Genomic DNA, 14,368 nt, shown 5'->3' with positions numbered 1-14,368 from the left:
AACAACACATTGCATTGGGCAAATCTGCTGCAAAGGACCTCTTCAAAGTGTTGAAAAGCAAAGATGCCGCCTTGAAGACTAAGATGCGCCTGACCCAAGCTATGGCATTTTCAATTGCATCATATACATGCAAAAGCTGGACAACGAATATGGAAGGCGAAAGAAGGATTGACGCCTTTGAATTGTGGTGTTGGCAAAGACTATTGAATATACCACAGACTGCCAAAAGAATGAAAAATCTGTCTTGAAAGAAGTACAATTAGAATGCTCCTTAGAAGCAAGAATGGTGAGACTGCATCTTACATACTTTGGACATGTTGGCAGATGGGACCAGTCCCTGGAGAAGGACATTGTGCCTGGTAAAGTGCAGGGTCAGCAGTAAAGAGGAAGACTCGCAACAAGATTGGTTGACACAATGGCTACAACAATGGGCTCAAGCATGACAATGATTGTGAACATGGTACAGGACTGAGCAGTGTTTCGTTCTGTGGTACATAGGATTGCTATGAGTGGAAACCGACTTGATGGCACTTAACAATACTTCATTGTTTGGATTTACCATGGTTTATTCAATTAGCTATCTGTTGATGGACATTTAGCTGATTTCCAATTTTTGGCTGCTTTAAGCAAATGGTCGGGAGTTTGAATACACCAGCCACTCCTTGGAAACCCTATGGGGCAGTTCTACTCTGTCCAATAGGGTTGCCATGAGTCGGAACCGACTTGACGGCAATGGGTTTGGTTTTTTGGTTATAAATAAGGTATGATAAAAAATCTTGTGAATATGTTGCTTCTGATTTTTAGAAGACAAACACATCTATATTTATAATTTAAAATAGGAGTCCCTTGATGATATAAACATTTAGCGCTCAACTTCTAGCTAAAAGGTGGCAGTTCGAATCCACCCCAGACCTGGCAGTCTGCTTCCGAAAGGTCACAGCCTTGAAAAACCTATGAAACAGCTCTACTGTGCACATATGGGGTCACCATAAGTCAAAACCAACAACCACAAGAACATAATTTAAAATGCGAAGAAATTAAAGAGTTGAGACTGAAATAAATATCTGATTACAGGATATATTGGTAGAGCCACATTCTGGTTCACCTCTGTTAGTACTCATTTTGGAGGCTGAGGTGGGGGAGGATTAAAAAAAAAACAAAACTTCTCAAGATAATTAAACTTGTAATAAAATGTCGATTTTTATTCACCAAAAGATTGGGTTATTTTTGAACCACAGGACACCAATTGTTAAAAGACAAAAAAAAAAAAAAAAATTCACATTACCCTTTCAAATGAATTTTCTTTTTGATACCTGCCATACACAAACAGAGCCCCGGTGGCGCAGGGGTAAGCTCTATGGCTGCTTACCAAAAGGCTGGCATTTGGAGTCTACGAGCTGCTTCTTGAAAATCCCACGCGCCACTTCTACTCTGTCCTATAGGGTCACTATGAGTCTGAATCGACTCGACGGTAACGGTTACACACAATTTTTTTTTTTTCTTAGATAAATGATGTGGCCTTGTAACATTCTCGACTCCCTGGTAGCACAAATGATTTAGCCCTTGATGGTTAGAACTCACCCATAGGTGCCTTGGAAGAAAGGCCTGGCAATCTACTACTGAAAAGCTATAGCCATGGAACTTTATGGAGCACAGTTTTACTCTAAAACACATGGGGTTGCCATGAGTCCGAATTGGCTCGTGGAAATGGTTTTTCTTTTATTCTGTAACATTAAAAAAAAACTCATTTATTATGCAATTATTTTCAACAAACCGAAGTATTTGATTCCAAAAAGGAAATGAAGCCTTCTTTTGGATTTAGGAAGCCAAAATGAAGAAGATGTCATTTCAATTTTAGGTCATATGAGATGAGAACCATCTGCCCCAGATGTGTGTATGTTTGATTTTATGTACACGTATGTGTATATAATTCTCATACTAGGAAGTGGTTTCCTCAATAGCACAAGCAGCAGAACTGGACAAATATTAATTTCAATTGGTCAGTGATAGTCTGGTGAATTTCCCATGCCATCCACTGAATGAAGTCCACACATCCACTAGGATTTATGTTCAGGTTACTTTTAGGTTAAGATCAGTGTATTAGTAAATAATTTAATAATAGTTATCTTACTGGTTATGCATGTTTTAAAAATAAACATTCCATCTGCAAGAAACTACTAAATTTATCATTAATTTTCAAATAAAAACAATTTAGCTTTTTCCCTCTTGTAGGACGTATTTCTCCATTTGCAGTGATATTTAACTTTTATGCAAAGAACTTGCCACAAATTTGTAAACTGTGACTTTGCTCTTTCTCCATCATTGCTTTATCAATTCTTTGACTCTTTGGTGGAATAACGTCTTCTTTCCCTTGTGCATTTATCTCTTTGTTGCTCACTCCCCTGAACTGCCAGAGTCTCATTTTATCTCCTCATTTGCTCTCAACCGTCTTTATAGGCAAAATCTCATAGAGAGCATTGAAAAATCAAGCCCATCTACCAATGAGTAATCAGCTCAACTGTCAAAGACTGGTACAGTCCAAGTTGGCCTCAAAGAATCTGCCCCCTTATGCTTACTTGCCGCTCCAAATATGTGATTTTAAGTGCCCTAATCTGCACCTACCTTTTAATTATTTTAGCTTGAGGTATAAATCTTAAATAAATTTAATTCCAGTTTAGCCAGATAAAGAATGTTCTAAGAATGTGTTAACAGATGTGCTAACTATTCTTCGAGTAAGAAGTTAGTCTTTTCAGGAAAATGTAAGAAATTATCCCTCTAAGACATTAACAGAGAGTAATGCCTCAAGCCAAGCTACAAGTGATTCCAGGACTGATGCTTCTCTAAGGAGATTCAAGTATGAAAATAATCAATTCAAAGTAAATTTTGGAGGTATTTGCTTGTTTATTTTAACCACTATTGGAGACCCTAAGATCATATTATACAATCATCTATATAGAGTTTCTGTTATCAGATATGTCCTAGCTCTATTTTTCATGTCTTTTGTTTCTCTCAATTTTACTTTAGAGTTAGGGTTCTGTGTTTTCAAGTCTCCCATAATGAAAATACATTCATTAAATTGTCAGTCTGGTTTTTTTCCTTGCAGTTTGTAGAACCCTAGTCTTGATCATATTTTTTTTTTTAAATGGTAAACTTCCTTTAAAAATTTTGAAACTTCATGGTATAACTTTCTTCTATTTCTTACTATTCCTCTTTATCTATTGCTCTATTTACTCAAAATTATCTCATGAAAAGTTAAATAATCAATATAAGAAAATATGGTCACTAAATTTCTTAGTCAATTTATAGTGCTCTCTACTATTCTACCACCACTTATCTGTCATTTTTTTGTACAGTGGTGGCTTGTTTGTTGCTGTGATGCTGGAAGCTATGCCACCAGCATTTCAAATACCAGCAGGGCGACCCTTAGTAGACAGGTTTTTGAGGAGTTTCAAGACTAAGACAGACTAAGAGGAAAGGCTTGGTGGTCTAGTTTTAGAAATTAGCCAATGAAAACCTATGGATCACAACAAAACACTGTCCAACTTTCTTGTTTGGGCATGTCATAAGGAGGGATCACTGGAGGAGGATATCATATTTGGTAGAGAGCCAGTGAGGGCAAGAGATATACTCTGTGATATAAATTGGTACAATAGCCACAAAGATAGACTCAAATATGCTGGTGATCATAAAAATGATGCAGGACCATGCAAATTTTCATTATATTGTGCGTAAGATTGTCACGAGTCAAGTCTATTGGACAGCACCTATCTATCTATATCTATCTATCTATCTATCTATCTATCTATCTATCTATCTATCTATCTATCTATCTATCTATCTATCTATCTATCTATCTATCATCTATTTATCTATCATCTATCTACCTATCAATCAATCTATCATCTATCTATCATCATCTATCAATCATCTATCTCTACTATTCTAAAAGATATATGTGATTTCTAAAAAGCTGATAAATAATTAGCAAATAAGACTGGAGAAACCCCAAGAGTATGGCCCCTGGACAACCTTATAGCTCACAGAGGAAGTCACTCCTGAGGTTCACCCTTCAGCTAATGATTAGATAGGCCCATAAAATAAAACAATACTAAACAGTACAGCAGCCCAGGGGCAAGGACCGGAAGGCAGGAGGAGACAGGAAAGCTGGTAATGGGGAACCCAAGGTTGGTTGAAAAGGGTCATGTCGTGGGGTTGTCAATCAATATCACAAAACAATATGTGTATTAACTGTTTAATGAGAAACTTGTTTGTTCTGTAAACCTTCATCTAAAGTACAATTAAAAAAATAATGATAATTTTTTTCATCCTTAAATGTGTATATGTTTTGATTCAATGCAAAATATTAGTAAACTGGTATACTAAAGTGTCTTTTAAGAAAAATTACCAATACATATAACTAGATTTCTGTGTTATATATGCTATGAGGTTGTGCTTTTTCTTTAATTTAGCAAGGTTTTAAACAGTATATCATGAAGTTTAAACACTTTCAAGGCAATTTTATCAACAAGACTGATGCTCCGTAAAAATTGGATTGATTGAAGTTAAAATCCACTTAATGTTAAGCGTCAAAAGAGAGACTATCTGACAGACGTGAAATACAAACAATTTTGGATGAAAATTTGGACTAAGTAATTTTAAGTAACGCAACTATCAAAAGTCAGTTAGATATTTTAATGGAGAATAACCGCAATTCATTTATGCATGACTTCTTAATGAATGTTGCTAATCAGAGTATATATCTAATCATGATAATGGTAACACAGAGCTTACTTTGAAGGGAATTGGGAGGCATTTTCGGATTAACAGCGAATGATAACCCAAATGATGGGTCCTTATAAATAATACCTATACATATGCACATAAGAGAGATGATAGATAGATAGATAGATGATAGATAGATAGATGGATGATAGATAGATAGATAGATGGATGATAGATAGATAGATAGATAGATAGATAGATAGATAGATAGATAGATAGATAGATAGATAGATAGATAGATAGATAGATAGATAGATAGATAGATAGATAGATAGATAGATAGATAGATAGATAGATAGATTGATTGACTGATGAACTAAGATTTATTTCATATTGATTATTCACCAGGTACTATGCTAGCTGTTTTATGCATTATCTTATTTAACCATATATTCAAATTAAGATATTTATAAAATTCACTACATATAACCCCGTAACTGGCATGTCAGTTTCAGCTTCACATTTGTGTTATTATTTGATTAGATTCTATGTCTCCAAACTGGCTGTAAACCCTAGGAGGGTACAAAGCTTGTCTAGTTTTCTCATTGTACCCCCAGAGCCTTGACTAGTGATGTATCAGATGGTAGACACACAAAAAATACTGATTTAGTAAATGAGTAAATTAATCAGTGAATAATATATATAGTAATATTGTACTTGGAAAATCAAAGAATATCATTTATTTCATTTTAAGTAAATTGTAGTTTCTCATTGTTCTTCATGAAATTTATTACTTTCTGTTAACTATTTAATAATCATAAATCATTAAAAAAGAAAATAAAAACAAAATTAACAATCTGTTACCTGAAAGAATATGGAGTTATACAATAATAGCTAAAATGTTTTGAGTGCCTTCTAGGATCTATACGTTGCGTTAAACATTTTTCATGGTTTGTCTCATTTAGGTAGCAAAACTTCCTTGTGAAATTAAAAAAAAAAAGAAGAAAAAACCCAGTTACTGTCACGTCAGTCTTGACTCATGGTAACTCCATACTACAGTAGAACTGCGCTCCACAGTGTATTCGGTGGCTGAGTTTTTGGAAGTAGATCACCAGGCCTTTTTCCTGAGACACTCTGGGTGGACTCAAACCACCAACCTTTCAGTTAGCAGCCGGACACTTAATCACTTGCACTATACCCTTGGAAAATAGATACCAGTATTATTCCTTGTGCATTATTCAAATTCAATGAGTTTTAGAAGCATTGTTACTTTCCAAAAATTTCACAGCCACCAATCAACGAAAACAGGATGCAAACTCATGAGGTTTAACTTCAGGTCAGAATTAATCATTAAAATGTACTTTTTTTTTTTTCCTTTAATTTTCTCAGGCAAGATTATAAAACATGTAACCATATGTACTTCCCAACTGTTAGATTAAATATTTAGAAAGTTTTACTTTTTTCTCTGAAGAAGGTAAAGGGCAAGTCTTAAAACTTAATTACAAGTATGTTTCTTATTTATTTTTGAAACTTTCTTAATCTGTGCTTTGATTGAAGGCTTTTTGTGAACTCAGAATAAATATCAGAGAATTACAAGGTTTATTGTTAAATTGAGCTTACTTGTCAGCATATTGGGTATATATATACACACTATATATATTTTATATGTATGTTAAAATATAAGATTAACAATTCTGGGTTGTCTAGAATAATAATTTAAAATATTTTCTTTAGGAATATAATGAATCTTTTTTTCTGAAATTCATATATTCCAATCTTTGATCACAGAGGATGTTAGTAAAGTACTAAAATATTCTGTAAAATACACAAATCAATGAATATGGCCTGTGTTCTCATAAAGAAACTAAGGCTTGAGGTCCATTTTGTTCTGAGCTTTACTTAGCAATGCAGGATCACTTGGCTTTGGCTCTATTACAGGCACCATTTAAAGTCAAGAGATACTGAATAATAGGCTTAACAACACAACTAGTATTGTCTGGGGATTTATATTATTATTCATTATTTCTAGATTTTGAAAACCTAGGTTAAAAGGTGGAGTCCCTTGGTAGTGCAAACAGTTAAGCACTAAATTACTAGCTGAAAGATCAGTGGTTCAAACCCACCCAGAGAAACCTTGGAAGACAGGCCTGGAAACCTGCATTCAAAAATCACAGCCTTGACCACCCTGTGGAGCACAATTCTACTCCCCACACATGGGGTCTCCATCAATTACAATAGGATCGATGGTAACTAATAACAACAACAGGTTAAAGAATGAACAGGTTTTGGTTTCTCTAGTTTCAAGTATTCCTCATGTATGCTTGAATCTTCTAAGTAGAGTTGTCATCATTGGATACGTGGATGTTCATCCAAAGCTAAAGTTTCTGGAATCATGCCTGGTTCTTTTATATTTAAATTTCAAGATTATGAAAGTATTTTTTATAAGAACGAATGGATGACATTGAAGGTGTGTCAAAAACACAAAATGATCCACTGTTTAACAATTTTTGGTATATAAGAGCACATCATACCAAATAGCCAACCTCTGTTGTTAGGTGCCATCGAGTCTGTTCTGACTCATAGTGACACTATGTACAACTGAATGAAACACTGCCTGGTCCTGGACCATTCACACAATCACTGTTATGCTTGAGCCCACTGTTGTAGCCACTGTGTCAATCCATCTCTTTAAGGGTCTTCCTCTTATTCACTGACCATCTACTTTACCAAGCATGATATCCTTCTCCAAGGATTGGTCCAAAGTTTGTGAGATAAGGTCTCACCATCATTGTTTCTAATGAACATTCTGGCTGTACTTCTTCCTAGAAATATTTGTTCATTCTTCTGGTAGTCCGTGGTATATTCAGTGTTCTTCACCAACACCATAATTCAAAGGCATCAGTTCGTCTTGGGTCTTTCTTATGCATTGTCCAGCTTTCACATGCATATGAGGCAATTGAAAACACCATGGCTTGGGCCAGGAGCATCTTAGTCCTTGAAGTGAAACATCTTTGCTTTTTGACACTTTAAAGAGGTCTTTTGCAGCAGATTTGCCCAGTGGAATAAGTCCTTCGATTCCTTGACTACTGCTTCCATGAGCACTGGTTGTGGATCCAACTAAAATAAAATCCTTCACAACTTCAATGTTTTCTCCATTAATCGTGATGTTGCTTATTGGTCCATTTGTGAGGATTTTTGTTTTCTTTATGTTGAGCTGTAATCCATACTGAAGGTTGTGTTCTTCAATCTTCATCAGTAAATGGTTCAAGTCCTCTTCACTTTCAGCAAGGAAGGTTGTGTCATCTGCATATTTCAGGTTGTTAATTATTCTTCCTTCAGTCCTAATGCTGTGTTCTTCTTCATAGAGTCTAGCTTCTAGGATCATTTGTTCAGCATACAGATTGAATAAGTACAGTGAAAGGATACAACCCTGACTCACACCTTTCCTGCTTTTAAACCATGCAGTATCCCCTTGTTCAGTTCTAACTGAACAGCCTCTTGGTTTGTGTACATACAGGTTCCTCATGAGCACAATTTAGTGTTCTGGAATTCCCATTCTTCACAGCGTTATCCATAAATTATTATGATTCACACAGTCCAATGCCTTTGTATAGTCAACAAAACACAGGTAAACATCTTTCTGTTACTCTCTGCTATCAGCAAGAATCCAGTTTACATCAGTAATAATATCCCTTGTCCCATGTCCTCTTCTGAATTCAGTTTGAATTTCTGGCAGTTCCCTGTTGAAGTACTGCTGCAACCATTTTTGAATGGTCTTCAGCAAATTTTACTTTTGTATGATTTAATGATATTATTCCACAATTCCCACATTCTACTGGATTACGTTTCTTTGAAATGGGTACAAGTATGGATCTCTTCCAGTCGGTTGGCTTGATGGCTGTCTTCCAAATATCTTGGCTTAGAAGAGTGAGCAAGCACCTCCAGCACTGCATCCATGTTTTGAAATATCTCAATTGGTATTCCATCAATTCCTGGAGTTTTGTTTTTTCCTGAAGCCTTCAGTGTAACTTGGACTTCTTCCTTCAGTATCATCAGTTCTTGGTCATATGCTACCTTCTGAAATGGTAGAACATCCACCAATTCATTTTCATACAGTGATTCTGTGTATTCCTTCCTTCGTCTTTTGATGCTTCCTGCATCATTTAATATTTTCCCCATAGAATCCATCCATATTGCAACTCGAGGCTTTAATCTTTCTTCATTTCTTTCAGCTTGAGAAATGCCAAGTGTGTTCTTTCCTTTTATTAGTTTTCTACGTCCAGGCCTTTGAATATTTCATTTTAATGCTTTTGTCTTCTCGAGCCACTCTTTGAAATCATCTGTTTAGCTCTTTTACTTCATCATCACTTCCTTTCATTTTAGGTACTCAACATTCAAGAACAACTTTCAAAGTCTCTTCTGACATCAATTTTGATCTTTTATTTTCTTCCTGGTTTCTTAATGGCCTCTTGCTTTCTTCGTGTATGAAGTCCTTGATGTCATGCCACAACCTGTCTGGTCTTTAGCCATTAGTGTTCAATGCATCAGATCTATTCTTGAGGTGGTCTCTAAATTCAGGTGGAATATACACAAGCCATGGTGTTTTCAATTGCTTCATATGCTTGAGAAAGCTGGCTGATGAATAAGAAAGACCAAAGAAGAATTGATGCCTTTGAATTATGGCGTTGGGGAAGAATATTGAATATAGCATGAACTGCCAAAAAGAATGAACAAACCTACCTTGGGAGAAATTCATCAAGAATGTTCCTTGGAAACAAGAACAGTGAGACTTCATCTCACATACTTGGGGGATATTTTCAGGAGGGATGAGTCCCTGGAGAAGGACATTATGCTTAGTAAAGTAAAGGGTCAGGGAAAAAGAGGAAGACCCACAAGGAGATGGATTAACACAGTAGCTGCAACAATGGGCTCAAGTGTATGAATGATTGTGAGGATGGCACAGTACCCAGTAGAGTTTTGTTCAGTTGTACATAGGGTTGCTACAAGTTGAAACTGACTCAATCACACCTTACAACAACTAATACTCAAGGTAGTACTTTGGCTCTGTGGACTTGTTCTAATTTTCTGCAGCATCAACTTGAACTTACATATGAGCAATTGATTGTTTTGCACTCAGCCTCTCGTCTTATTCTGACTGATGATACTGAGTTTTCCCATCATGTCTTTCCTCAAATGTAGTCAGTTTGATTCCTGTGTATTCCATCTGGTGAGTTCCATGTATATAGTCACTGCTTATGTTGTTCAAAAAAAGGTATTTGCAATAAAGAAGTCATTAGTCTTGCAAAATTTTATTATGTGATCTCCAGAGTTGTTTCTATCACTAAGGCCATATTTTCCAACTACCAATATTTCTTCTTTGTTTCTGACTTTCACATTCCAATCACCAGCAATTATCAGTGCATCTTGATTACATGTTTGACCCATTTCTGACTGCAGAAGTTGGAAAAAAATCTTCAATTTCTTAATCTTTGAACGACATCTAATTCCTTACAGTTAGTAGAGGCTTGTGTCTATTCTGAAAACTTTATATATATATATATATATATATATATATATATATATATATATATATATATATATATATATATAAATGTTCTTTCACAACATTTTTTTTGTAGCATACAGCCTCCTTTCTTGGGGGTCCAAGCCCTAAATCATAATAACTGTATGAACTAGCCATCATATCAAATAAGAACAAGTTTGCTTCCTTTTTCTGAATCTCAAATCCTTTCTCTGAAAGCACCATTTTACTGACTCTGTCTTACTCCAGCAATGTTTCTTTGATCCTTTTTTACTGTCTTATATCCAGTTAGTACTGTAGCTTTTATCTACTTTCCAACTTGCTCTGTTTCACATCATTGTCTCTATTTCGACTTCTATTGCCTTAGTTCACATTTTCATCATTTCTCTCCTCTAAAACTGAAATAATCCCTAACCAGCTCCAGATCTTAAATCTATTCTCCACGCTCTTGCCAGAATGCTCTTTCCAAATGCAAAATTGATCGGGTTATTTACCTACTTATAATTTCTAGTGCTTCCCCAAATTTTAAGGATAGAGTTAAAATTCAGAAGTTTAACATACAGAGTTCTAGGCTGCTCCCAACTATATAAACCTCAATCCTTGCCTTTTTCTTTCTTTCTTTTTTTTTTTTTTTTTTGGTTTTACATGTTTTTTTTCTAAATATAGCAATCGACCTGTAGTTTACTTCCATACCTTCTAATATATCTGCTCTACCAGAGATGCTGTTTTTTACCACCTCACATCCACCACTGATGGTCCTTCTAAACTTTTTTGATCATCCCTGGAAAGCCTGTCTAATGCACTCAGTGTCTTGATATCTCCCTGCTTTGAGTACACGTTGTTCACCTTTATTGTGACACCACATTCTACTACTATAATTGACTATCTGCTTCCTTTATAACCTTTGTGGTATCGGAGCCTGTAAAATGGCCTACAGTAATCCCTGCCTCCTGTTCGTGCCCTCACGTGTCCACTTCACTGAATGTGAACTGAACTTACTGACTCACTTCTAACAAAACAATATGGTAGAAATAATGGGATGTCACTTCTCAATTAGGCTATAAAAAGACTGTAGCTTCTTTTTTGGATGATTGCTCCCTTGCTCTGAGGGAAGCTAGCTGCCATCTTGTAAACTACCTTACCAAGATGCCCACATGGCATGGAATTGAGGGAATCTTGTGGTCAATGGCTAGCAAGGAACTGAGCCCTGCCAACTGTCACTTGAGCGTAAAAATTGTACGGGGGTGGTGTCTAATCTCTTCTAACTTTACAAGAGGGAAGGAGAATCAAGATCAACAGCCCAAGGCTGATTCCTATGAGGTGGAAGTCAGACATGCCTCCTCTGTCCGCCATCTTTACCAGTTCTGATACCAACAATCCCTCCCAGAGTTCTCTCTACTTATCTGCTGGGTTCAATAATTCATTGCAATGACCACACAGAACTCACAGGCACTGTGATTATAGGGTTTATTAGGGATGTAACAGTTACAGTTCAGGCTCAGGAACATCCAGGGTATAGTTCTTCCATCAGGACAGCCTCTTCCCAGCCATCCTCGCAGGCACACCTCTCCCTGGCCCTAGGCCTCTGCCCAAAGGCCCTCAGTTTTTTCTCTCTGTGGGCTGGGAAGCCTACCGAGCCACCTCCTCCTGCCAGGTCTTTGCTGCTGGGTCTCTGGTGCTGAGTGTCTCCAGCCAGGTCTCTCCTGGCACCACTTCTCAGCATCTTCAGGTTACAGCTCTTTCTCTCTCTCTGCCTCTCTGTCTCACTCTTTCAGTCCTGCTTCCAGGAGCTTCTCAGCCCAGGAATACCGGGTTCAAAGGACATGCTGCCTCCTGGCTGTTCTTCCTTGGTGGTACAAAGGATGACAAAACTGACCAGTCTCTTTGGTGGGATACAATTACCTATCTGTACAGTCCCACCCAATCACCTGGGTGGGAGTTAAAAGACCACTGCTAGAAAAGCCACACAAAGTGATCCATCACACTGCAGTGAGCTTGGAAAAGGGCCTTCCCCCAACTAAGGTTTCAGATAAGACCATATCCCTGCCTCACAGCTTGACTGCAACCTCATGAGGTTCCTTGAGCTTGAGCCACCAAGCAAAGCAGAGTCTAGGTTCTTGACCACAGATACTGAGAGATAATAAACGTTTATTATTTTAAGCTGCTAAATTCTGGGGTAATTCATTATGCAGCAGTAGATGACTAATACAAGCTCCTTGAGTATAGAGAGCATAGCATATTTGATTTTGAATCATACACATTTATTATTGATAAAATTCTTGAAAATAAGTATTTGCTAAATAAATGAATACTATGTTCTTGATTTAATATTTCTAACCACTACTAAAATACTTGAGGCATTTGCTAACTTCAGGTATTCTGAAAAACAGTTTGCAGCTTTGCTCATTAGTGGAGAGAAAATACTCTTTTCAAAACAAAAAATGAAGTTATCCAATCAGGCAAATTAATTATAGTCAACATTTGAATATGCACATCCAGAGGCATATATGTGGTTTGACAAATATAAAATTAGGGAAAATACTCTGAATGCTTTTCTCAAGGATAAAACTTTGAATTCAACCATATGGCGGCACAATGTTAAGACAAGGTTTGTTTCAGATTTTTTAAAATGAAACTACTGTCACGTAGGTGGTACCATGTCTACATATAATAAGGGTGCCCTATTTCCCTAGGCATTAATTTGACTTCTTAAGTTCAATAAACCCATCTTTTTCCTAGAAAGAGAACCCCACCAATTATCTTTTTATTATGTTTTCATAATAACAAATATTGCCTCGTGCAAAATTTCCCCATTAGTATTTATATTTAAATGCACAGTCTGTTTAATCCTTCAACATTATCATACTTCACTGATTAATCTAGTTTAAATACCATAAAAGTCCATAACCATTGCTGTAAGAACTTATGCTTCCTTATTAAACTAGCTCCTTTGCCTCTGTCAAATGCAAGCAATAAAATTGTGCATAGATATAATGGAACCAAACATTTTTGCAATTTGCTAAATAGATCATATCCTATGCATATGAATGCCTTCAATTTAATTTGAACTTATGCAATGAGCACCTAAAATATATTTTGTATAAGCATACTTTAATAATTAAACTGTGTCCCTTGCTGTGTAGTATGGGCACCTCTTTACTGAATAGTCCTTAACATAGTATTTTTTTAAGACACACAAAAAGCTGTTCCTAAAACGTTCAAGAGTTTCACAGGGAAAAAGGAATTTCAAATTTAAAGAAGTTTGGTAGGTAAAATGTACCATGTTTTTATTGCATATAACTTAAAGATATGTGTCATGTTCGATCCTTAAATAAATAATCATCATCGGTGCGCTAAAAGACTAAAAGTAATTATTGTGTGAAGGCTGAAAATGAAGATGGGAAAGAATAATACTTGAAACCTGACACTAAATAACAGCACATCCATAGCAAAAACAGCTTCAGCAACTTCGCAAACAGCAACCCCCACAGTTTATTTATTTATTTATTTTTTGCCAAGCTGTCAGTCAATAAAGCTTCAAACACAGATCACTTTAGGGAAAAAGTCACATAACTGAAGGATGGTGTTAGAGCTTTCCAAGTCCACTCGAGGACATGCTCTTATAAATAACAGCTGTGGGTTGTATTGTTAGCTCAGACTGGGGCTTGCTCATCATCGTAATGACAGATTGCTTTTAAATTTCCCAGCACTGGATTGAGATGAATGGGCTGTTTGGCTTCTTACTCAGCAGTCACGTATATGTGTATATATATATATATATTTTTTTTTCTCTTCCTTAGTTTATCACTGCATACTTTTCACATCCATAAGGGAGATTAGTGTTCTTTGGGAAATGGAAATTGTTAATACACATCCATCAACGGAGGGCAGAATGAGCAGAGAGAAACACGAAGGAGCACATTTCATTTTTCATCAAATTCAGAGAGAAAATTATCTATTTTTCATTCAATCAGTGGATGGTTAAAAATATCTTGGACTTTCTCTTCTTCCTACTTGTGTCTAAACACAATTCATAAATCTTAATTCATTAGACTAATGTGTTTATAAGGCGGTTGAAATGTCAAAGCTCTGCTGGATTTAGTA

Source organism: Elephas maximus, chromosome 2 (assembly GCF_024166365.1).
Source record: "Elephas maximus indicus isolate mEleMax1 chromosome 2, mEleMax1 primary haplotype, whole genome shotgun sequence".
Lineage (NCBI taxonomy): Eukaryota > Metazoa > Chordata > Mammalia > Proboscidea > Elephantidae > Elephas > Elephas maximus.
Note: the sequence above shows the minus strand (reverse complement) of the source record.